The 25,516-nt window shown below is 44.3% G+C and overlaps 1 protein-coding gene across 2 annotated transcripts in view; it reads right to left on the reverse strand.

Moving 5' to 3' along the window:
* Positions 1-19,034, reverse strand: part of VPS33B (VPS33B late endosome and lysosome associated) — a 613,489-nt gene extending 594,455 nt beyond the window's left edge. The window contains exon 1 of one of the 2 annotated variants that reach the window (XR_014978823.1): positions 18,885-19,014. The gene's annotated coding sequence lies outside the window, so the exon portion shown is untranslated. Of the gene's footprint in view, positions 1-18,884 lie in introns of both variants that reach the window. The other variant, XM_085644389.1, reaches the window with a different exon arrangement.
* Between the last annotated feature and the right edge of the window lie 6,482 nt (positions 19,035-25,516).

Below are 25,516 nucleotides of genomic sequence, written 5' to 3' on the forward strand. Positions count from 1 at the left end.
GTAGACAAATTGATCTCTTATATAAGAATCTAGCTCAGTCCCAAAGTTACAGTTTGCAGCTAGATTTCTTAGAACTGAAATATAATCCTCAATAGACTCATCTGAATTTTGCTTTCTTTTCGTAAAGTTAAATCTCTCCAGCATGACACTTGGTTGTCCAAAGAATTTTTGTTCAACCTGTTAACAGCATCAGTGTAAATGTTCCATCCATCTCCTTCACCTGGTGTTGGAATAGTAACTTGTAAATTATCAAAGGTTTCACGGCCAGCGCGGCCAAGAAAGTTATAAAGAATCGCTAACTTGCGTTTGGGTGAATAAGCTTCAGCATCTATAGCAACCAAATAATTTTCAAAGGATTTAAACCAAAGTTTCCATGGTTCTTTTGGTTTGCCTTGTCTTGGTAGAAAATGATCCAACTGACAGATTTGCTGAGAAGCCATTGAAAATACACAGTAATTGTGATCATAAGGGCTAGTTTTGATTAGAGATGTGATTAAGAGTTAGTCTGTGTTTTATAATGAATAAATGGAAAGAAGAAGTTGCACGCGTGTGGAGCGTGTTAAAACGTACTTATAAAACTCTCAAAAGCAGTTTCCAGTGAGATTCGTCAATCTAGCTCCGGTAAATGTGGAAAGCAAGTACACGCGAGTGAGGCCAATCACAGTGCGCGTTTAAAAGAAAGGGGAGTTGTCGGGTGCATCGACCAATCAATCCTATTCTTCCGGATTGAGAGGTTAGCACACCAAAAGCGTAACTCGCCCTGAGAGAGGTACGTCACTGAAGAAGGAGGTCCTGCGCTAATCCGGTAACTCGCCTCTTCGGTTCGATGCAGGGTTTGCGAGAGGGGTTTCCTCAGCGGGACGGCAGAGCCGAAATGCCTCGTGTACAAATCACCACGAACAAACGTGTTGCGGGGAACGGTGACTTGACAGAAGACACTTTGGCAAATCAGCTGTATCAGTGACAGTAGGAGGCACAATCTTTGTGGTGTAGATAATGAGAAGATAAATAAATTGTCGCCAAATGAAATGTATCGTTTCTTCTCATAAAATGAAGTAAATCCAACGAAGACAAGTAGAAATAGGCTTGTAGATTTATTGAAGATAAATAGATGACACCACTGGCGTGCGTCCTTCCTCTCCGAAGTCTGAACGGCATCTGTTAAGCGAGACCGTTCATACTTCAGGGAGGAGGTTGAACGCATAACAGGAACCGCGCTCATGTAACTAACAGAATGGTAACTCAGACACGAGCTCGTGATGAGAATGAAAGTTTGTGAATATAATATTCAGCACGTGAAAGAATACAGTCTAATCATGACACAGTAGAAATGTATACAACATATTACACATACAATCAAGGCTGAAAGCATAAAGTACATTAAACAGTAAGCAAAATCAAGCACATTAAACAAGTAATGTATAATAATGAAATCGACTTAACGCTGTGTGAGCAGCAAAGAAAGAGGCTCAGCAACAGGATATGGTGGCTCTAATAGGGTCATGCAGGATGTGATGTATAACTAAGCGTCATGGGAAATGTAGTTTTATTTGCATACAAAACGGTTTTCATTGACTGCTGTGAGTAGCAAATAAACGAAAGAGAAGCATAATCAGAAGCCTCCGGTCCTGTAATAGAATCGCAGGATACAGAGAGAACAAAGATGCCCACACCAACGCCACTTGACAGCAGCTGGCTAGTATGCGTTCCGGACCCTCTCTCGATCGAAGATTTCCTTTCAAACTTCAAAGGCGAAGCATGGACAGGATACGATTTGAGGCATCAGCACGCGCTGTTCCGCTGGTGTGCTGTGATCATAGCCATAATTGTAAAGACGGGTACACACGTACCAAGATGTAGGCTTTATTTTCAGATGTAGTAACAGCACACCAGATAAGGAGGACACCGCAGTAAAACACAACATGTCAACTCGCCAACGAACTTCCTTCAACTGACTCTACGATCAGCTGATGTTCTAGACACCAGCTGATTTCATCTTAATGGAGGTAAGAGCATGATGAGGGTATGAGGGCCTAGGAGGGAAAGGTATGAAGGTTCTGGAAAGAGGATGTCAACATAACAGCAAGGACCTCCAATATAAGTGAAGGAGACTGGGTTATTGTCCGTGACCACTTTCCTCGGAGTGAATTCTGACATTCTTTCGAGCTGTGGCCATGGAAAAAGGTGGAAGCGAGAGTCACCATGATTACAGCCAGTTGAAATCAGGGTAAAGTGACGTGAAATGTGCCGCTATTGCAAGACATTTACGTTGTCCCGTGAGCCCTCAGGTGGTGACAGGGGGCCCCATTCAATGAGGGACCATGTTCAGCATGAGAAACCCTGCAGTCCCAGTAAGCCTGCCACAAAACAGTCCGCACACTCCTTCCCGCAAGTGGAACAGTCTGTAGCAACAGTTGTCTGGTTGGAGAGTACTTGTGATGAGGGTGCTTCCTCAATAGCTATCTGTGGGCCCATCCTCGAGCCTCCTCGAAATATCAGGACTATATGGTGGAGTAAATGGCCTCGGTGGCCCCATGGTTGTTTGAAACAGTGAGCGAAAGTTTTAAAACAGGGGAGGCCCCCGGTGTTAGAGACATTTGTGTTTGGATGTGAGTTGTTTTTTATTTTGATTGTTCGTTGTTTGGGAGGAATGTTTTGTATGAGCCCCGTATGCTCTAGTACAGTGATTCTCAAAGTATGACCTGGGGGCCGCATGCAGCCCTCCAGACCTTTACATGCGGCCCCCTCCTCAACAGCAACACTGGGTTGCTTTTTACTAGACTCAGTACTAACATCAATGAGATGTAAGCAGACAAGCATTGATTTAAAGGGTAATTGGAGTTAAAGAAAGTAAGTAATTAGGGTTTCCGGCACCACTTAACTTTAGGAACATTGATTTTCAAAGACTTCTTGTAGCAAAGTGTAAAATTATGATGAAATTGCTCCAAAATTCAAAAAGTGTATTTCATCATGCAGAACCGTTTCACCTTAGTACACCAGATGCGCACTGCATTGAGACGTATTTTTTTTAAAGTGATAGTTTTCAAACATGAATTTAGAAACATTCATTCACCCCCCTCCCCAACCCTCACCCACGCCATGACAAAAATGTCAATAGTGAACCAAGAAGCATGTCAGTTGTTATGTGCACTCTTTGGGTGACCTAGGTTCCTATTAAATATGAACATTATAGTTTATTAAATCAAACACAGGAGAAGGTATTGTACAGCGCAAATCCTGAAGTCATATATTTTGATATCTTGTTATATGTGACAATAAAGAAAAAGGAGGGAATGTAAAAGAAAACAATTGCCTAGGATCACTCAATTTGGTTAAGTGGGGAAGCAAGGATCAATCCCAGGTTTTCTGGTTGCACACTGTGAAAGTAAGCCACTAGATGTATATGCTTTTCTTCCTCTACACCCATCTTACCACTAACACCCTCCCCCAAACCCCTGCCAGTCATCCTGTCAAGTCAAGTTAGCCCTCAGTGACATCACCAACCACATTTTTTGGGCCTGGGAAAATCTTTACGAGTACCTATGTGAAATAATGATGGTCTGCCACCAGTAAGGGAGGGAACACTCCAGCAACTGGCGTAATGCTCCTCTGAGATTCCATTCTATAATGAATCTCAAGGAGCCTAAAATCATAACACAACTCCCTTTCATCCAACAAAAACATAATAATTTAATTGGAGAAAAATGATAATGAGCATTCCCATAGCAAAAAAAAATAACACAACAGAGAAAAATAAAACAAAGTAAAGCATAAAAAAAAAACCCTACAAAAATATAACTTATAATCACCAAGGGCCATATGTATGAACACATTTTCCCATAGGCACAGAATGGGTAAAACCCTTTGATACATCTGGCCCCAAATCTTTAAGGCAGCCTAATCTCTCTTTGATCTCTGAGCACTCACTGTTAGACTTCCTCAACACGAGATCACTTTGCACTCTCCCATTCTCCAACTTCTCAACCTTCTTCAAATAAGCAGGGACTTTTACAATCTTTCTCCTATTCCACACATTACCATCACTAAGCAATAATGTATACTTGTTTATCTCCTTCAGAAACAAATGTCCAGAAAATGTAGTCTCAAACTTTTTTTCTCTGCGTCCCTTCAAGACCCAAACCCAATCACCAATACAGTAATTCACACCGTCTGTACTTCCTTCCTCAATATTTACTTTTCTCTCTATACCATTGGACAACAACGCCCTTGGTTTGAGGCCTCTCATCATCTCAAACGGATTTACCTGTAACTCCATGAGGGGTAGAATGATATGACCACAGCAACCAGTGGTGGCTACTGACATCTGAACGTGGTGAACGAATCAGCAGCAGATCTCGAGGCTCACGGCTGGCTATAGCATACATGCCATGGAAATAACAACAAATTACAAAAGTATTTACTGCTTCGGTTTTCTGGAACGCCATCCGGTTGGTGTCTTCGGCCTCTGTACTGGGCGGTACTGTGTCCTGTGGGCAACTAGGGCCATAGTGAAGTGACAGGCCGGCCTGCCAAGGCTTGCGCGGGTGATGCTGCCCATCAAAGTCACTGAGCCTCGCTCTGGGCTCCTTTCTGCACTGTGGTGGCATGCGGGTTGACTCCCCTGGTTCCCAGGCCATTTGCAGGGCTGCGCCGTTTTCTAGTACATGTGAGCCAGCTGTCTCACCGCTCCTTCCCTCGCACCTGAGACTGGCCCGCAGCAATGGTCCCCGCAGCGCCCCTCAGCTTCACTCAGTCCAACAACAGTTTCAACCACCCCAGGGCCACTCCAGCAGCAGGTTGGGGTGATCTAGCTGGCAGACAGAGGTAGAGGGGCACAGATACACCCCCCAGGTGCTCACTGGAGAGGATTAAAATAAATGAAACATTTCCTGTGCAGCAAGCCGGCCCCTGTAAAAACTACACTCCCCCGACGACTGTTCCTTGAACCCACCATGGAGGAAGGTGACGTCAGTGAAGTGAGGAAGAACCTTAAGCCAACATACTTAATCAATCCTGGAGCTACTCTCATGCATACCAGCACGAGAGTAGCGCTGTGATTGGTAGGACAAGGCGAATGCAGCGCTCCTTTTCACACTAGGAGCCTGTTTCTGCATTCTGTTATACAGCTCGCAGATTGCTGCATCTGAAGTGCGCATGTCTGGCTGGCAAACGCAAGACGGCCTGCCAATCCGACATGCGCACTTTATGCATTAGGCATCTCTCAGAAAGTCGGAATGGTCCTGCCCTCATACTATATGTCAAGTAAACAGGTACACTTAAATGGTAATGACCATTACCATTTGTTTGCTGCAGATTCTTTGCTCACAGCAGGTGGGACGATGCTACTCCACCCTCAAGGAGGAACCGCCGCTGACAGCAACTTATGCACAGCCTTTCTGCAGTCCATACCATATCAAAGAGCCAACTGTATCCTCTTTGAATGTTCTTATTCCACCACTCCACTAAACCATTGCTTAGTGAGTAATACACTGAAGACCACACATACTCAATGCCATATCTCACCAGCAAATCCATCATGGTCCCTGACACAAGCTGTACACCACTGTCTGTGAAAATAACCTCTGCCACCCCCACTCTCTCAAATAACTCACTCAAAAACTCCTCCAGTACATACAAAATGATACAATCAGTGAACTTAGCTTAAGCCCAGTGAGAATAAAAATCCACCATGACAATGAAAAACTTGGGACAAATTCCCAAAGCATATAACAGTACCATAAAATCAACTGCAATTTTATTCCACACGCACCATTAGACTTGTCAGAGATCATCGGAGAGTATTTCGCCCATTTCTGTGACTTATCGCCCCAAGCACAAGGCACACATTCTTTAATGCTATGTTCAACACCTCGTTCAAGTCCTGGCCATCAGTCCTGATTTTGAACTCTGTTCCCCACACATGCTTCCTAACAATTCACTCCCCACTAACAGGGCAGTGCTTCCTTTTCTATCATGGAACAGTTTTTCTCCGCAGCTCCTATAAGTCTGTAGGCAAAAGCAGTTGTAACCTCAATTCAGTTATGATTCTGTAACATCACCGCACCCAGGCCAACACTACTGGCGCTAGTATCGATAGTGGTTGTGTCCCCAGGTGCAGCTGCAATACGCTTTTTTTTAACCAGCAAAACTCCTCTTGACACTCACAGTCCCAAGCAAAACCTTTACCCTTCAACAAATGTTTATGCATGCATTTTGTCTTGTCTGCACACATAGGGAAGAACCTAGAATAGTAATTGCCTAAACCTAGAAAAGACCGCAGCTGGTCCTTGTTTTCTGGTGAAGGGGCCTTCTCCATGGCTGCAACCAATTCAATTTTTCAAGAATTGCCTCTCTCATCAATCCAGTGTCCCAAATATTCTACACCTTTCACTCTCATATTGCATTTCTGCTTCTTTACAGTCAAACCAATAGGACTGTTCTCACAGCTTAATCATGCTCCTCCATATCCTTACCAAACACCCAAATTTCGTCTTGGAAATAAGTGCCATAGGGCCCCTCTCTCTGCTTGTACTTATAAGCACCATCAGTGGCATTAAAAGATGTCAAAGGTCGAGACTCTGGTTTTAATGTTATTTGGTGGTATGCTGAGGACATATCCAAAGTGGTGAACAGTGTGGCTCCCTTTACGATGGTTAACATTTCACTAATATTGGGTACCTGTCAACCCCAATAGTCACATTGAGGTCCCTTAAATCCACACACAGATGCAGATCTCCATTGCTCTTCATGACCAACACCACAGAAGCCAACCACTCAGATGATTCTAGCTCCTCAATAATCATCACACATTTTTTTCAATTTTTGATACGAAGGCATGCTCATAACCAAGGGAACTACACAAGGTTTATGGGAACAGCACCTTCCTTCAGAACGATCGTGTGCATGAATCCCTTTAACACACCCACCTTATCACTAAACATTCTGGGAAATTCTTCACAAAAATTCGCTTGTGACCCCTTCTCCACAACCGCTTCATTCTGGGCTCCCTGATACTTTACTAGGGTGGTTGTGATTAACTTTGATGCACAAGTCTCTCTGCTGAGGTCAACCAAATAAACATGAACCATCTTTAGCAAAGTAAACTTTGGAAGGAATCTCCACTCCTTAAAACGCTAAATGAGCTATTATATAGCCCACCAAATCTATGGGTTTGTTCAACATCATTTGGAAACCTGGGAAATATTCCTTAACAATAAGCGTGTATCTCGCACCAGAATCTGCCATCACCTTTACACATTCACCATCAACATGGATTATACAATGTGGGTTATCATCATTTACACTTCTAACTTGTTTGATTTGTAATATGACCTAATGGCTCACAAGTTCCTCCTCTTCATCAATCCCTACTGTACTTACAGAGGATTTTGTACATATCTTGCCTTCTCCAACCTTGCCTCGACATACCTGGGCAAAATGTCCCTTTGTTTTACACCCACAGCACACTTGGCCCAAGGCAGTACAAGTCTCACCAGTAGCCAGATGACCCCTCAACCCACATTTAAAACAAGCCCATACAGCGTTGAAAACCCTGTTAGAAGAACACATGTTCTGTTAATCTGGTCTCACACTGCTTTTTGGAATCCTTTTTGCACAACCTCAGTTTTCTTCTTCACAGCCTTCATCTGTGTTCTCAGCTTGTTTTACAATCTCCACTGACTTGAGCATAGTTAAGTCTTCTGTATTTAACAATTTCTCTTGTACTTTTCTGTTGTTGACCCTCAATACAAGCTGATCCCTCGGCATCTCATCCAAAGAGTTCTGCACGTAGCTGCCAAGGAACTTAAACTTGCCACATAACCCTCTACTGACTCTCCAGGCATTTTACCCCTTTTCAAAAATGTGAATCTTTCCATCACCTTATTTTTCTTTTTTCCAAAATTCACAGTCAATTGCTTTAAGGCAGCATCATATTCATTCATTTCCTCATCTTCATCATTTTCTTCCTCAGGGACAAGTAGAAGATGTTTCAATACTCCTCTCCCTTCAGCCCCTAAGCAATGTTTGAGCAAGGCTACTTTCTTGCTGCTGTTAATATGTCACCCCTTATAGCTTGTATACAGGCTTCAAAAGCTTCCCTCCAGTCTTCTCACAGTACTACTGGTTCGCCAGGGGAATGTAGAAACATAGTGGGAGCTGACAAACCCTTGTGCTGGTTTTGGTTTATCTATGAGCAGGGACCAATTTTAATTATAGCCAATGTTCATTAGAAATGGATGTTGCCAGGCAACAGAAACGTAACCCTTCACAAGAAGAACATACGTGCAGCCCATCGTGCTCCTGCTGCACACTCATTCCCTCGTACTGGACAGTGCACGATTCTAACGTTCTAACCGCAGCCTCCACTTGCTCTGTGCATCCGTACACGCTCTCTTGGCATGGTTCTGTGCACTGATGCTTGTAATGCACGTCAGCACACTCCCCTGAGGCGCGACTACTTGCACTCCTACTGCCTGCACATCCTTGTGCTTCTCCTCTGCTCTCGCATCTACGAGCAGCTCCAAACAGCAAAATCTCCAACAAAAGACAGTCTGGGTATAATCATCTTCGTTGCACCACTTCAGAAACTCAGTAAATCATTGAGAGTCAACACTGCTTTCCACAGCAGTTCTCCTCCTGGGTGACAGTGGATTCCGTAAGATCATCGGCAGTGAAATATTGATGGTCTGCCACAAGTAAGGTAAGCCAGTACTTAATTCAGAAGCAGGTAAGTACACTCGACCCAGGAGGGAACACTCCAGCAATCAACTTAACGCCCCTCTTAGATTCCATTCTTTAATGGACTCTCAAGAAGCCTCAAGTCATACCAAATTCTCTAGTATGTTTAAGCTGTCTGCCTGACGTGGCACCCCTGTAAGTGTGGCATGGCCTGTTGATAGAGCCTCTGACATCAGGGTGTCGTTATCTGTGGACTCCTGCAAAGGCGAGGTCAGTTACTGAGTGACAATAGATAATCAAGTGATACTCTGACTTAGCTCTTGTATCTTATGTGTTGTAGGGGACCTGTTAGCCTTGCGACCAAACCAGTATAGGTGTAGGTTTGTAAGCAGGTTTGACACATGCACAGAGCGTGACAGAGAAGTGGAAACCCTATGACATGCCTGGCAGCCTCCGCTTTCTGTGAGATGTGGCCAAAGAACACTAGTTCTCCCTTCCCCAGCTTGCATTTGTCTTGCTCTTCGTTTGAGCGACGGAATATTAAGATGTCGTTGCTGTTGTTTAGGCTGTTTTTTACGGGCCTGATCACCCACCTCATCGTCTCTTGAAAAATGTCTGCTGATGATGATATTCTGAAACGTATTCGCTTGTAGCGAATGGGACCCAGGTGAGTGGAGAACATTGTGATGTAGCGTGATTGGGGATCAAGCTCCAGTTGATGGTAACTTTTGAACAGATTTAGTTTTGAAAATATGCAGGCTCCGATGAGGGAGCTGACCATGCCATTCAAATGAAGGCCTGGGTGCCTTTGTCTTTCAATTGCTGTGTTTGGTAGGCGCACGTCGATACAGATGCGTATTTTTGTTGTGTTTTTCTTCGGTACCGCCATTATCTGAGATACCCTTGGAGTCGGTCCATCCGCTGGACCTATGATATCTTGTGTCAGAGGGCTCTTTAATTCTTCTTCCACTTGTGGTTGTAAGTGTACGGGCACTCTTCAGTGATGTTGAGCCACTGGCTTGACAGCCTCATTGATGTGCAGTGTTATTTGTGTGTCTTTCAGCTTCCTTAGCCCTTTTAGTATTGCAGGGTGTGTTCTCAGAATACTGTGATGCTCTGATATCTTATAAGTCATGGCTAGGAGGCCCATTACTTGAGTAGTGACATTGCTTAGTAGACATGGCGCTGGTATGTCTCCGCATAGGACATGTACTTCTTCTTTTACAGACGTTTCCTTGTATGTTAGTGTCTCTTCAAATTTCCCTATGCTCACCACTGATTTTATCACATCCCTTGTGAAGACATCAACATTGGACGGTGACAACGGAAGCTTGTGTTTCATCTTCTCGTACTCTGATATGCACATGATGTTGCATGTGGCACCACTGTCTAGTACAAATTTCGTTGTGTGACTTTCAACCTCAACGTCTACCGTCGCTGCCTCCTTTATTTGTTGTTTGTCCATGAGCTGGATCTGTTCGGGTGTGCGAGCTTGTGTTGGGACATCCGAAATTAGGTATAGCCGTTCCATGATCCCACGTGCATTTGTGCTATCAGAGTCAGCTGACAGGCTGCGGCTTTGTGTTTCCATGTGCAGTGCTTATCTGCTTGACGTTCATATTTTGGCAGGTCGCTCTCGCTCTGTATTGAACTGTATGTCCATGCAGACACTTGCAAAGTGGTTTCCTCAGTTGCATTTCTGACACTTGTGTCCAATGGCAGGGCAGGCACAAACATGCGGGAATTCTAGTCCGCAACTATAGCATGTCTAGTCGTGTTTCTGCTTCCCTGGTGATGTTTTGTCATGTCTGCTGCTGTTACCAGCCATGCGATTAGCTTGCTCCATCGTCTGCGCTGTCCCATTTTCCATCTGCATGGCATGTGACGTGCCTCTGTGCGTGCCATTGTTAGTATTTTGTCCATGGTGTATGGTTTCTTTAGTATTCTTGTGCGAAATCCGACAGACTGACAACCCTCGATGATGCACAGCCACATTGCTGTCTCATTGTCAAACTTATCAAATTCGCAATATGTGACCAGTTTGGGTAACCTGGTTGTGAAATCGTCAAGGCATTCCTCTGCTCGTTGGCATGCTGTGTTAAATGTGTACAGTTCGAAGTCTACATTCCTCTGTGGGTCGAAACTGTCAGTGAGACACTTTATTATCCCTTTGTAAGTTGTGATTGCCTCCTACTGAAATGTTACAAGCTGACCTTCAACCTCATCACCAATGAAGTTTAAAAATAGATCCCTATTATGTTCATCTGTGTTGTTTTTGCATGTGGCATGCATGTAGCGTTCAAACAGTCTAATGCACCTCTTCCGGCGAGCACCTTTCATCTGAGAGTCAGAGAGGTCGAAAGGTAGTGGTCGTCGGAAAATTGCACTTGTAGTTGTGCTTTCGTTTCTTTCCTCCGTCATTTCGTTTAGATGCAAGGATCTGTTCCTCGTTATTAATTTATTGGTGGTACTTTACTTTTTTGTTGGTAAGTTGCTTTTGTAGTTATTAATTTGCTGTTGATGCTTTAATTTCATTTTTTTTCTTTTTTTATTGGTTGCTTTTTTGTTTGAAAATCACTGTGCTGACTGACTTTAAACTGGCCCCTGAGGTCTTGCGGGATTGAGACAGGGCCTTTTTGCAGTTTGGCTGATGCCAAAATGGCCACTGGGCCTTCCTGAATTTCTATTGGCTGCTGCACTTAACCTTAAAATGGCCGCCGAGGTCTTGCGAGATTTCAGTTTACAATTGAAATCGTCGCGGGAGACTCAGGCGCTCCTTTAGAGGGTCAGCGTGCAGCTCTGGTGCACACCGCTTGCTAGAGGGAGGTCTCCGGAGGGTTTTCATGTAATGAGCATGCTGGGCTGATGACCATCTTTGAAAAGCGGCATGGTGGAGCTTACCGCGTCTTGCCGATTGCTCCTCTTCCCTTCTTTGCACTCCCTGTTGTGCTACCAGGGTTGGCTCCTGACGTCGCTTCCACAGCAGACAGATCAGGGTGGGCTCCTGGCTCCGTTTTTTTGCAGCTCACACGCAGGACACACCGTGCACACGCGTCATCGTGTGATCCAACCTGTCGTCACCTGATGCCAGCAAAGTTGAAACGCTGCTCAAAATAAGGGTCTGAGCAGACGTAGCAAAGGTGAGGTTATTCCTTAGGCTGGCGAGCTACTGTGCTCGAAACATTAAGGATTTTGCCACAGTGAGCACTTCACTTTGTGAACTAACAAAACAGGACCAATAATTCCTCTAGACCACTGAGCGCGACCAGGCGTTTGAAGATTTCTGGAATGCAGTCACATCAGTGGACCACCTCGCCTAATTCAACGCCTTCCTATGTACCGAGCTCACTGTCGACACCAGCCTGGTGAGACTAGGAGCCATTCACACACAACACATGCCAGGAAGAGACTCTCCCAGACAGCTTGTTGCATATGCAAGTAGGGGCCTGTCAGATATAGAAAGGGCAGACTTGCAACCAGACAAAGAGAGCCTAGCAGTAGTGTGGTCATGTGAAGACAGCCATATATCCATCTACAGCAGAGGTCTTCAAACTTTTTTATGCTGAGACCCCCTTGTCAAATTTTTTTAGGCGTAAGGACCCCCTTCTGATAAAACTTTCTAGAACCTGGTACTCCTCATCATCGACATCTATCAACAATCATAAATGCCCCAAATTCCCACAGCAAATAATTTTTACGGTGGGGACATAATATTAAACAGTGTTTAGCAAACCAAAGGTCAGTGAGCTTGGGGTTGTAGTCAAAGGTGTAGATAAATACAAAGTGTCTCATTTATGAGGAATTGGCGTAGGGAAGAGCTGTAAATCGTCTTGCTGTGCTGCCCTATGCCAATGTGAAAGGTATGGAATGCACCGTATTTATGAAATACGGTGCATTCCTGTGCTTTTCCTTGCGTTGGCGCAGAATTTGCTGCGTAGTACCAACATGGGCAAGATTGTTTTTGTACAGGAAGGGGCACCTTCCTTCACAAAAACAATTCCAAGAGGTGTTTTCCTCTATCTATTTGAGCTGCAGAATGTAGCACACATGGAAAGAGGAAAGAATGAGGTAAAATGAAAGAATTTCTCCCAGTTACGCCTCTGCTGGGGAGGCATCTGTTTTTGAAGTGTCCCCAGGTTTACTTGATTTTGTAATGGCAGCATCAAAATTCATAAGCGGTGCGTGGGAACCACACGCACAGCCCATGGAACACCTCTTTGACGCAGAGTAATGCAACGCAAGGACTTGTGCTGCTATGTCTTACTCCATATCAATGAGGCCATGCAAAGCTATGCAGGGTGACTTTGCACCGTCTCATACTTATGGTTGAAATGGTTCCTCTGGCGATGCACGCCCCTCATAAATAAACCTCAAAATATTCTGTACGTTTTTTTAGGTCTTTCACCATCAATAATGGGCAGCGTAATGAAAAATTAATGTAAAAAGTTGGTACTTAGTGTGAAATGCACTAGAGGACATTATGAAATCTCTATCAGTTAATGCACTGCTAAGGTCCATGTGTAACCAGAGAGCCACATAATTAAATCTTGATTGGTGCAGTGGAGAATAGTGACATGTATTTTTCATACTACGAGGTCACAGCCTATAACAGAAAGCACTGTGAATATGTAAGTCATTATTTTATATTTGCATTACACACAGTATAAGATAGAGTGCTGCAAAATGTGCAATTCGTTTTACAATAAAATACTGCTTCCAAAATGTAGATTTTAGTAAAACCAGAGCATTGGTTGTGCCATTTTTTTTTTTACATAACTGTCCCTTCAACATCTCTTTAGGAGTACTAAGGACTGTATGAATGCAGTTAAAATTAAAAGCAAGCACTTCACAGTACAGTTGTTAACTCTTTGCACTACCACTCAAAAAAACAAATCTTTGTCACAATGAAAGCCAGTACCGGCTTCCAAGCACCCTTTACACTTGCAGATTAACTAATAGGCACATTTGCATTTCATTCAGGCAAGCAGGTACTCTGGCATGCAGACTTTTCCAGTAGTAGAGACTCAGTTGATAAAACTTCATCTGATAACGATCTAAATTAGCCCTCCGTCTTTTTCCAAAACTAAAACAAATGTTTTTGAATGTGCAACCCCCCTTCTTAGGACTACAGGGCCCCCCTTGGGGTCCCGCCCCAAAGATTGAAGACCTCTGATCTACAGGAAGCCATTCACCATTGTGACAGACTGCCAAGCACTAGTGACTATATGTGGAAACCCTTACGTAAAAATTCTACAGCGCATTGAAAGATGGGGGAACCGCCTCATGGACTTCGACTTCAAAATAGTGCACTAGCCAGGAAAAGAGCACAACCCTGCCGATTACATGTCACAGCATCCCCAACCACATGCACCAGAGACCACGTTCATGGCTGAGGAGTACCTCAACTTTGTGCTGCGACAAAACACACCCTCCCCAATAACAATTGATGGACTGGTGAAAGAAACAATTGTTGATGCCACGCTACAAGCAATCAAAAGCACAACATAGCAACAGGGATGGAAACATGAAAACAACAGCAGTCCAATAAGTGAAAGAGTAAGAAAAGAAGAAATTATGAAATTCAAACAAATACAAGAGGAGCTGTTAGAAAAAGAACAAGGAATTTTACTTTAAGGGACAAGGATAGTGATACCAAAAATACTATGGCAGCAGACCGTAAGCCTGGCACATGAATCTTACAGGGGCATAGTGGCAACCACAAAATGCTAAGGGAAAAGGTATGATTCCCGGGACTTGATAGTTTGGTGGAAGACATGATCATGAACTGTCACTTATGCCAGATAACGGAAAGACCAGCAAAGCCAGAACAACTACCCATGTCTGACCTCCCCAGGGCAGTGTGGACGACAATGGCTGCTGACTTCAATGGGCCGCTGGACACCGGAGGCTACCTGCTAGTAGTCATCCACTAATACTCCCGGTTCCCTATAGTACAAGTGTCATCAACATCAGCAACGGCCACCCTACAAATACTAGATGACATATTTGCAGAATGGGGCACCCCGCAGACACTGAACACAGACAATGGATCATCATTTTAGGAGAGGAATTTCGCAAGTTCATGACATACCTGGGAATACATCATAGGAAAATAACACCTCTGTGGCCACAAGCAAACAGCACAGTAGAAAGGTTTATTGGCAAAATTAAAAAGACCGTCCAACATGCCACACTGGCGCAGATCTCAGTGGATCAAGCACTGTGCCAAATACTGTGAGACTACCGCAACACCCCGCACAGTTCCATGAGAAGATTCCCGGCAGAACTATTGCTAGGGCAAACAAGCAGAACAAGGTTACCTCAAAAGCACCACTTAAACACAACAACATTTCTGAAAAAGATCCAGAGGCAAAGTCGAAGATGAAACAGTACGCCGTCGCACGGCATCATGTCACAGTATCTGAATTGAAGCAAGGTGATCTAGTGCGCCAACGGCAAACAAGGAAGTCGGACAGTCATTTCAAGAGTGAACCACCTGGGACAAAGCCTGAAAATCCGCACCAGGAACTCTCAATCAATACCTGTGGAAAAAGTTACAACTACAAGCCGCCTCACCAGCTTCTAAATATCTCAAAAGCAGCCTGACTATACAGGGCTAAACCAGCTCTGGGACATTCCTACAAACAACACCACATTTAAAATAACTGGTTTGGAAAAAGGTCAAGTACCTCTAGTGGATTGAGGATAAGGCATCTTTTTTAAAAAGGGCTCATGGATGGATGACTTTGAACACCTACACAGCCCCAGTTGCTCAGAACTATTTTGACCTGGGGTACAACAAAGCCACCAAAATTAAGTTCCTGAAGCACCAACTTGGCCTTCTACTCTGCATACAGTATTTGCCACACAGGCTAAAGGAAAAAGCGGGTTCTACCTGCCACCTATGCGGCACAGCACAAGAAGACTTGCTGCACCTTCTATGTACATGTAAAGACCTGCTGGAAGAACGGAAGCAATTATTAAAACACCACTTCAACCAACGAGGGATACGCACTCAGAGACAAGCAGTGCTGGCCTGCTTTGCACCTGGTGTCCCTCAGCCGAATTGCTGTTTAGTGAAGTTCCTGAGACTGGTGGGGGAAAAAATGGCAGTACAAAGGACATGAACCTGACTACAGACAGTCTATTAGGAACAACTTTTATTTACTATGCAGACTGCATTTGGAAGGGGGCAGTTTCCAATTATCACACTAGCCCTAATAAACGCCACCTACAACAAGTAAATTATGCCGAGTTGAAATATGTGATCAGCACTTTAATAAGCACATAACCACTTTTTGCACTAAGAGCACTTTGCTTCAGCCTTGGCATCAGGCGTGATGGGAAGAAGCGGGCTGGAACTGAGAACATTGCTCCCTCTAACATGTGCTAAAGCAAAAACAGAACTTTTACGATGAGCTACTTCTCAGTCGCCATAGTTTATAAGAAATATGAATGTGTAAATGTCTTTTTATTAACATTATATTTATTAACGATCATATATGCTGTTTTATCGTATTGCAATGGTTTTGATAGCAATGCTAATAGACTATCGATCTATCTGCCTCATGTGTGCCCTCTGTGAGCTGGGGCCACACATGACACAACAGTTTGCACGTCACACATGGGAAACTAAAAAAACTGAAACTTGATTGTAAACAGGCGGAGAGAAAGTGGAGAAGGGGATATGATAAGGATACATTTATTTGGAAATGTCTGATTGTGTGTTATAAGAAAGAAATAAAGATGGCCAAAGCAGACTATTTTTCCAATACTATCCTGAATGCTCATAATAGATCTAGATGCATTTTTAAAATATTGAATAATTTAATTAGTCCCGACTGTACAAAGAATCAGACACCCCTCTCCCAAGATTTATGTGATAGTCTGGCAAGATTCTTTCATGACAAAATAAAAACCATTATGCTGACCTGGGTGGGGATTCTCGGCATTCTGAGTTAGAAAGTCCAGAATTCAACGGCCTCAGTGGCTGCTCCTTGGGTGGTAATGAAGTCATACCTAGAGGCTCGGAGAGTCAGGCTTTTGATAATCTGAGTTTGTGATACTTTCAGTAGAAGACTTTGGTAAGGTGGCCCTAGTAAGGTGGCCCTAGGGATTTCTTCGGGCTCACCTTTGAACCCCCTGCCACAGAAACTCTGGAACGAGTTTGAAGCTGAGCTGTTTCCTACACTCCGGCTGATCTGTAATCAGTCTCTCCTTAGTGGTGTGGTCCCTTCCCAATGGAAACAGGCACTGGTGACTCCTCTGTTAAAGAAGTCCACTCTGGACCCTGCCATTCCCAACAACTATAGCCTATCTCCCTCTTGCCTTTTCCGGCCAAAATTCTAGAAAGAGTGGTTGGAAGCTACCTCTCAAAACACCTCGAAATGAACAAAATCCTAGAGGATGTACAATTTGGCTTCCGGCCTCCGCATGGCACTGAGACGGCTTTGGTGACCGTGATGGACGAGCTTCGGATGCGGTCAGACAGAGGGCAGGCAGCAGTTCTTATTCTGCTTGACCTGTCTGCCGCATTCGATACAGTCAACCATGTCATCTTGCTGAGGAGGCTGAGGGAGGTAGGGGTGACTGGCTTCGCGTTGAGTTGGTTTCAATCCTTTCTTTCATATAGGAGTCAAGCAGTGGCCCTTCCTCCTTATCAATCTGCCTTTACCAACCTCACGCATGCTGTACCCCAGGGTTCCGCAATTAGCCCTATTCTATTTCATATTTACATGCTACCCCTGATCGCTGTCATTAGGGCGCATAATATTAATATAGTAAATTATGCCGATGACACTCAACAGATTCTCTCGTTAGAGGGAGATCAGTCGACTTCTTTGGAAGTGTTTCATGGCTGCTTGCGGGCCATGGCTCACTGGTTGAGGGGAAACTCTTTGCAATTTAATGCTGGAAAGACCGAGGTCCTTTATTATTCAGTCGGGAAGGTTCCTTCGTTGCTGACTGTTAACTTCTGGCCTTTAGATTCACCTACCGCATTGCAACCGGTGGAGAAGGTTCGGAACCTGGGCGTTATGTTTAATAACAAATTAACGTTGGAGGCTCAGGTTAACCAAACAGTGGGAAGTTGCTTCGCCATTATTCGAACTCTGATAAAGATCTTTCCCTTAATGCCTTCCCAGGCGCGAGCGTTAGTAGTACAAAGTACTATACTAAGCAGAAATCCGAAAAGCAGATTAGATTATTGCAATGCATTGCTACTTGGGTCCCCGAAATATCTTTTAGATAGACTTCAGCGGATTCAGTCAACAGCAGTCAAGTTAGTATTAGGCTGGCCTAGAGATTCCTCATCCTCGCGGGCTATGGCGGAGCTGCATTGGCTCCCAATTAGACAAAGAATCCAGTTTAAATCTCTCTGCTTAGTGTTCAAGGCCCTGGATGGGATAGGGCCCGTCTCCATGCAGAGAAAGTTTGAATGGTACATTCCAGGGAGATGCTTGCGTTCCTCCTCAGCTAGACTGGTGAAAATACCAAGAGTCAAGAAAGTCAAATCAGGCAGCAGAGCCTTTGGTGTATCAGCTGCCAGACTATGGAATGAGCTTCCGCTGGAATTGAGACAAGTCAGGGACCTTTTCCCTTCTAGGAAGAGATTAAAAACCTGGCCATTTCCCAATATCTCGTTTGTTGCTCCTGGGGGTTTTACACATAAATTGTGCACTCGTGATGGTCAGCGCCAGGATGCCTGCTAGGTGATAGTGCGCTTTACAAGTGAGATACATAAATAAATAAACTTAGCAGCTAAGTATTGCACATTGAAGATAATTTCCGATTTCTGTATTATTTCATGGACATAATTGTTTTGTTCTTCAGGCTAAAGCGTCACTAAGACTTTCAAATGTCACTCATAGGTACACCAAAAACATGGAAATGTCCCACATGAGCAAACTGAAAATTTGCCAGCTATGCCTCACCTCTAAACGTAAGCCGAACTGTTGTCTGGTAGTTGGTTTTTTAACGTCCTGGCCCACTTCTCCTAACCAAAATAAATATTTTTTTTGTTTGGCAATGGCTTTCTTCATCTCCTGGCAATATAATAGGCCCTCAATACATTTTACCACGGAATTTGTTGTAGGAGAAAATGTATTAAAAAAATGTCATCCACTATACAGAAACGTGCGCACATTGTATATTAGTGTGCTTTAAGTTTAAGTTCAAGTGACTATATTTTCGCTGATTACACATACCATCGGTGACTGCAGCCCAATATGCGGTGTCCGTTATTGATCTTATGGGATCGACATTTGTTTGCCATTTCGGTACTTCCGGGTCCGCATGCTATCCAATCCCTCTACACAGAACATATTCAGAGAGTCGTCATATGTAAAGCAATCTACGATTGTAGCAGTACCAGCACTTCAGCCAATCCTAGAGCGCTGTACGGAATTAGAAAGTGCTCATTGGCTGTAGCATCTGCATGTGACTCTGATGTATGTAAACACTGTCCAAGCTGTCATCTGATCTTTGGTGCCTTGCAGTTTGGAGCTGCAAGGATTTAGCAGGTTAATGACCTATACTGAGCGAGTCCAGGTAGTACATTTTGAGCCCGGCGGTGACAGTCGGTCACGACACTTGTAAACCAGGCTGCTGCAAGCCATGATCCTGGATAGGCTGTGTGAGAGGCGTGGTGAGGTGGCGGTGATGCGCCGGTGTTACTGAAAGCAGCTCTGCTTGGGATGGCAACGTAGTACCTGTCAATGGATCCTCACGGCAGCTGGCTGAAATACACAAGGTTCAATTCACGACTGACAATCTGTCCGCTACAAAGAGCTGCCCGGAAGACTCATGCTGATCTACCGGTAGATTTGCACCGTGATTCTGGGGCCCGATTTAATAAATGACATACGAGGCGTGTCCGATAGGCTATGGGGTGGCACCTCTCTAAAGCATATTTAATAATTAATAGTACTGGATTTTTCATTCGTCACTCATACTGTGTAAGAAGTTGGATTTTGAATGAGGAGGGAGAGGATGCGACCTAGAGCTGCCGACTTCGACTGGGGAACCAGGTTGGTGTCTCGGCGCCCCCTCAACATCTTGTAATTCTGGGCAAATCACTTAATCTCCCCATGTCTACTAAACATTCATGTTTTCCTTGTGTAATGTACCTGGTGCTCATGTACAGAGCTTCAATAACCTCGGGCCGAGTTTAGGTTATGTAAATATTGCAAAAAATATAACAAACTTCTCAAGCAATGAAAGGGCCAGACCCATATTCAAGATCGGCTCTAGACTCACCTTCCGATGGTTCTTTTTAGCAGCATGAAAGCGTGGAGGGGAGAAAGTTCGGCATCATTCCCCAAATCAGTTTAACAGGCGACTCTTAAGACGCTTAATAACCACAGACAATTTCGTAAGGTTAGGAAATTTATTACAAAGCCAGAAATAACTGAACATTAAGACACCTTAAGACGAGAGTGTAAAAATACATAGTAATCAGCATAAAGCCAAATCTGTGCACCCAGCATAATCAATGCAGCATAAACAGAACATTTAATTCAAGAAATGGAATACAAAGGATCAAAGAGCATGAGTCAAAATTCCCCTGCATCGATGTTTGATGAAACTAAAGGATTAATCTATCTCTACACTAATGCTAACATGGCATCCCTACTTTCGCATTCTCAATGGAGTGGAGTAAAAGGTGTCAGCACGTGGAGGTCTCTACACGTCAGTGTTTCAGGTAGCACGAAGCTACAGAGCTCATTCTAAAAGGCATTTCCCCTAAGGCAGAGAAGGAAGAAGTGGGGCTCTTTCCCCACTTGCATCACATAATTACAGGTACATTTCCCAAGAGGCCCTGGGATGAGTCGCGTCATCCGTGCCATACACGATCTCATAGGTAGGTTTCCACTGGACACCGATTCTCCTGAACTGCAACATTGATGACCTTGATTCACAGGCCTTCTCCTGTGTAAAACACAACCATTTCTCGTATAGACTTAGGTTCATGATGTATCCCCTTCTCTTCTCGCCTGACTAAGAAAACAAAGACATTATTCTAGCTAACACGGAAGCTTCTTCCACCTGCAACACAAAACATGAGAAAACGCTAAATCCACAGAACACATGAAATTTAACTGTTAAATCTAAAACAAAAGCTTCCGGGGAGAAAAGCATTTCAGGCCTACAATTTAAGCTATCCTAAGAACATGGCACATGAGCCCTACAAATTTGCATAGGAAATAAACACATTTAATTAATATTGCTATCTGCATCTAAAATATCAGGTCCATAAGCACATTAGATACATGAATAATTATCAGCTGCACAACATAAATTCTTCATGTTAATGTTTACATTTGTCTTCTACATTAATTGCGCCATGTTACATTCAAATGGCCTAGAATACATCACGTTTCACGTTATTACATCTCAAATTCTAACACTCTGTGTTATGACAACAAAGTTTTATATGTGGATGTGGACTATTAGTGTGATTAAAATGCACCCCTATAATAAAATGCATTTTACGCTACATCAGTCCCCCCTCTGATGACCTGTCATCACCAACCCTTTATGTTCCATGTAGAGTAGACCGATCTAACCAAATGTCATAGCTAGTCTCCTCTGCCTGCACTCCTCCAACCACTTCCGATTCTCATAATGACTGTCCTGCAGTTTTTCCATCTTCTTCTCTCTCTCCCTAAAGGATTACCCCAGTCGTCTTGACTTGTGCTATTTGTATGCCTTCACAATACCAAGCAAGATGATCACACAATCCACAACAATTACTATTGGCTTCAAGATATATCCAAGAATACCCTTTCCTAAGTTAGCAAACCAATTTCCAACTTGTCCAAACCCTTTTCCAATCTTATCTCAAACTCCCTCTGTTGCTAGGTCATGTATCTCATGATGTATCTCAGCGATGTTACTTATATTACTTATATATCCTCTCAGATCCTTACTATTGTCAGGTATGTAAGTGCAACAAGGTTGGGCCTGCAGCATTCTACAGACTCCACCCTCTTTTGCCAATAACACATCTAAAGCAAGACGGTTTTGCATCACCATTGCCCTTATCGAAACCATCTTTCCATCTACGAGCAACAAAGACTGAACTGTTTTAACCGACAACCTATCCATAACGATAGACAACCTTCTAATCTTGATGTTATTCAATACCACACCTAAACCAGGTATCTTCTCTCCAAATATGTCTCCCACAATCTCATCAGCACTCAGGCTACGACTTCCCTTCCAAACTATCCAGATCTTCCACTTGATATATCTATGGAAACACAAAAGCCACATAACAAGTACCCTACCAATTATTCGAAAGCCAAACATATGCATTCCTTCCACACACAAAATATATACTTATCACCACTTGGACAGCTTCTTGCTAGAATTTCTTCAAAGAAGCATCAATTGTAAAGATGTGATTACACATACTCTGTCCCACGAATATGGTGTCATAGCAGGTCTGTTTCTCTCCGTTGTATGCTTGCTTTGTTGTTCTCAATCTAGAAATATAGGACCATAACTTCCCTTAGCCTTGTGAGCTTGCTCTTCCTTGGTCCACTCACATTTTTCCTGCCTACTGTTAAGCTTAACTGTTAGTCCTCTATATCTATCCTTTACTTGATCTACAAGTTTCTTTTATATGTCCATTAGAGTGCAGGTTAAGTTGTGTCTATGCGCATAAGCTGTATCTAGTGTACTGTGGGTATGAGATGCTTTCCCATTCTCTCTTCCTGTTTGTAATAATCATATTTGTTCAGATTTTTGGAGACTAGAACTTCTGACTACACCAAATCATAATTCGAGAAATAGTGCTTGTAGTGACCCTTCCCATAAAACATGCTAAAGAGCAAACTACATATTATGCCATATGTCAGAGGAAAATGACGATATCTAATACTTTCCTTGACTGACACAGGCAACTACATACACACATAACAATCTCTTCCATCCATAGTATCTACATACTCGTACAACTTTTTTTTCCCAAAACCTTTATTGAAAAATACGGCATTTTACAAGTTACCATTCCATCAATTAGCATAATAATAGTTGCATTTACAAATGGGATCAACACTACAATGTAATTATCAATCAGAATGTATCATGGTGCTGCATATCAACGTGGGAGATGCAATTGTTTTGTACGGGAGAGGTGCAGGTAGTCTGTCAGGAATCAAGGCTTGGGTCTATGGGACCGTCGTTGGCAGTCTGGACATCAGTGGTAGTGGAATCTAGTGTAGGTTCGTCCAGGGTACCCAAATGGTGTAAATAGGAAATGAGAGGGCCCCATATGTCCGGGGGTCTGCTTGCCACTGGCATCATGTCCCAGAATTCGCCCAGAAGTGTCTGGCAGTGGGCTGCGTCGTCCAACCAGCGCCTGACCTGTGGTGCAGGTTTGCGACACCAGTGAATGGCCACCCGGTGCTTGGCGAGCAGTAGGAGCATCGTGGTTAGTTTACGGATAGCACCTGAAATGTTTTTAGCATGACCCAGGAGGCACAGTAGGGGATCAGGGACGATGCGCTCAAGTGTGATATAGCTAATTACAGTGCACACCTCCAGCCAGAACGAGGCCACCCTGGGACACAACCAGGCCAGGTGTGCAAAGTCCTCGCCAGGAGCCGAGCAACGCGCGCATCTGTCATTGCCCATCTTATGTAGTGATGTAGGGGTGCAGTAAATATTTTAAATAAATGAGCTGCAGCCGATAGTTAGGGGAGAGGCGCTTAGTTTGGTTGCAGCAGTACTGCCATTGCACGGGGGAGAGGTCACCTTCCAGGTATGCACCCAATGCGTTACGGGCACGCTCTGTGACTATGGGGGAAGCCACAAGTGTAAGAGCGTATAATCTTGGACCATTTTTCGCGGGGAGGTGGAGGAGTGGACATATTCGAGTGCAGTGTTTGGCTGGGGAGCGAGTGGAAAGGTAGGGTTATCACTTCTACACGTTGCCCTGATCTGGTAATAGAGTAGCTTGTCGAGTGGAGCTGCGTTTTCGGGAAGTGTGAAGAAAGTATTGTTGAGGTAAATGTCAGCATAGCTGCGGATACCCAAGTCAGTTGCGCCGTGAGCCATGCCCACTGTCTGCTGCGGGGGGAATGACGGGTTGCTGGCATGTTGCATGGACGGCGCATAGAGCGCATTGGCGCAAGTGTATTTGCGCAACCCATCCCAGGCCCAGCACGCACATTCCACCGTGTCAATCTCGCCTCAGGGTATTTTGTGCGGTAAAAATAGTGCTGTCTGCAGTGGCCACGGAGAGGCCAAATCCGCCTCGACCGCCACATGAGGCTGGAAGGGTGTTGGGTGGATCCAGAATGGAGTAAGCTGCCTTGGGCGCACAGCGCATAGAGTTTGAAGTCGGGGGCACCTCCATACCGCCCCTTACCAAGGGTAGTGTTAGAACGTTATAAGCGATTCTGGGTTGGCGTCCTGCCAAGATCAATGTGATAAGATTAGAGCGTAGTTTTTGGAAAAATTGTGACGTAAGAGGGATGGGGATGTTTAAAAAGAGGTATAAGAATTTTGGGAGTATGATCATTTTGACTACAGCGATACGCATGGCAAGTGATAGGGGGAGTTTTTGCCACATGCGTATCTTAGTTTCAAGCCAGTCCATTGTATTGCCAAAATTGGACCTCCATAATTCGTCCATAACTGCTCAACCAGATGCCCAGGTATCTGGTGGGGCCAGTCGCCCAAATAAATGGAGAATCTGTTGTGAATGGCTTAGTGGCATCGGTGAGGGGGAAGAGAACGGATTTGTTCCAGTTGACCTGAACTCCAGAGAGGCAGCCAAAGTGGATAACTTCCCTGGTCATGGGGGCGAGGTTCTCACGAGGTTCGAGGATATATATTGTGACTTCATCTGTGTACATTGAAGTTACCAGGGCACGAGTCAAGAAGCCGATACACCGCTGGGTATGATGCTGGTGCAAACGTGCCGCCGGAGGCTCCATGGCCATGGTGAATAACATGGAGGACAGAGGACATCCCTGCGTACTGGCCCTTGAGATGGCTGTGGGGTCGGTAACCTGTCCGTTTACTCTAATGCGTGCCCTCGGGAGTATATATAGTAGTTAAATCTTTCACACAAAGTTTGTACTAAAGCCCAGCCGGAAGGAGATAAAAGAGAAAAGGCCACTCTAGAGTGTCGAAAGCCTTAGTGGCAACCAAGAGGGAGGCCACAGTGGGCAGGGTGGGGTTAATATGGTGAATGACCAAGAAGATAGTGTGCAGATTATGCGAGGTGGCGTGGCCCGGAATGAATCCCGACTGGTCAGGGTGAGCCAAATAAAGGCATGAGCGGGAGGAGGCAGTTGGCCAGCAATCTGGCATACATTTTGTTGTCGGTATTAATTAGCGATAAAGGGCGGTATGAATCGCAGCTCTCTGGAGATTTGTCCAGTTTCAAGAGAAGGGTGAGCAGAGTCTCACAAAGAGATGTAGGAAGCCTGCCCAGTACGAGATATTCATTATACATTTTAGCCAAATGGGGGACGAGGAGGGGCGAATACTTTATAAAATGCTGGGGAGAGCCTGTCTGAACCAGGGGCTTTGTCACCCGGGAGTCCCGCAATAACTTTAGAGATTTCGTTATACTCGTACAACAACTTAGCATAAGCATTCAACATGTAATCACCTTAGGACAAATTTACATGCAACAAGCGACCAGTTTGTTCCATTAAGCTCTTATCAGATCCTAGTGTACCCTCTTTGGAGGCAGCAGTGGTAGGTGTGGACGTCCCATTTACCTTCACTCCCTGTACCTCAGCTTTGTGTGCACTTAACCCCTTCGATGCTCATGACGGAGCGGTTCCGTCATGGGCATCGGTTGGGCTGTGCTTAT

This window comes from Triturus cristatus, chromosome 3_1 (assembly GCF_964204655.1).
Source record: "Triturus cristatus chromosome 3_1, aTriCri1.1, whole genome shotgun sequence".
NCBI classification, from domain to species: domain Eukaryota; kingdom Metazoa; phylum Chordata; class Amphibia; order Caudata; family Salamandridae; genus Triturus; species Triturus cristatus.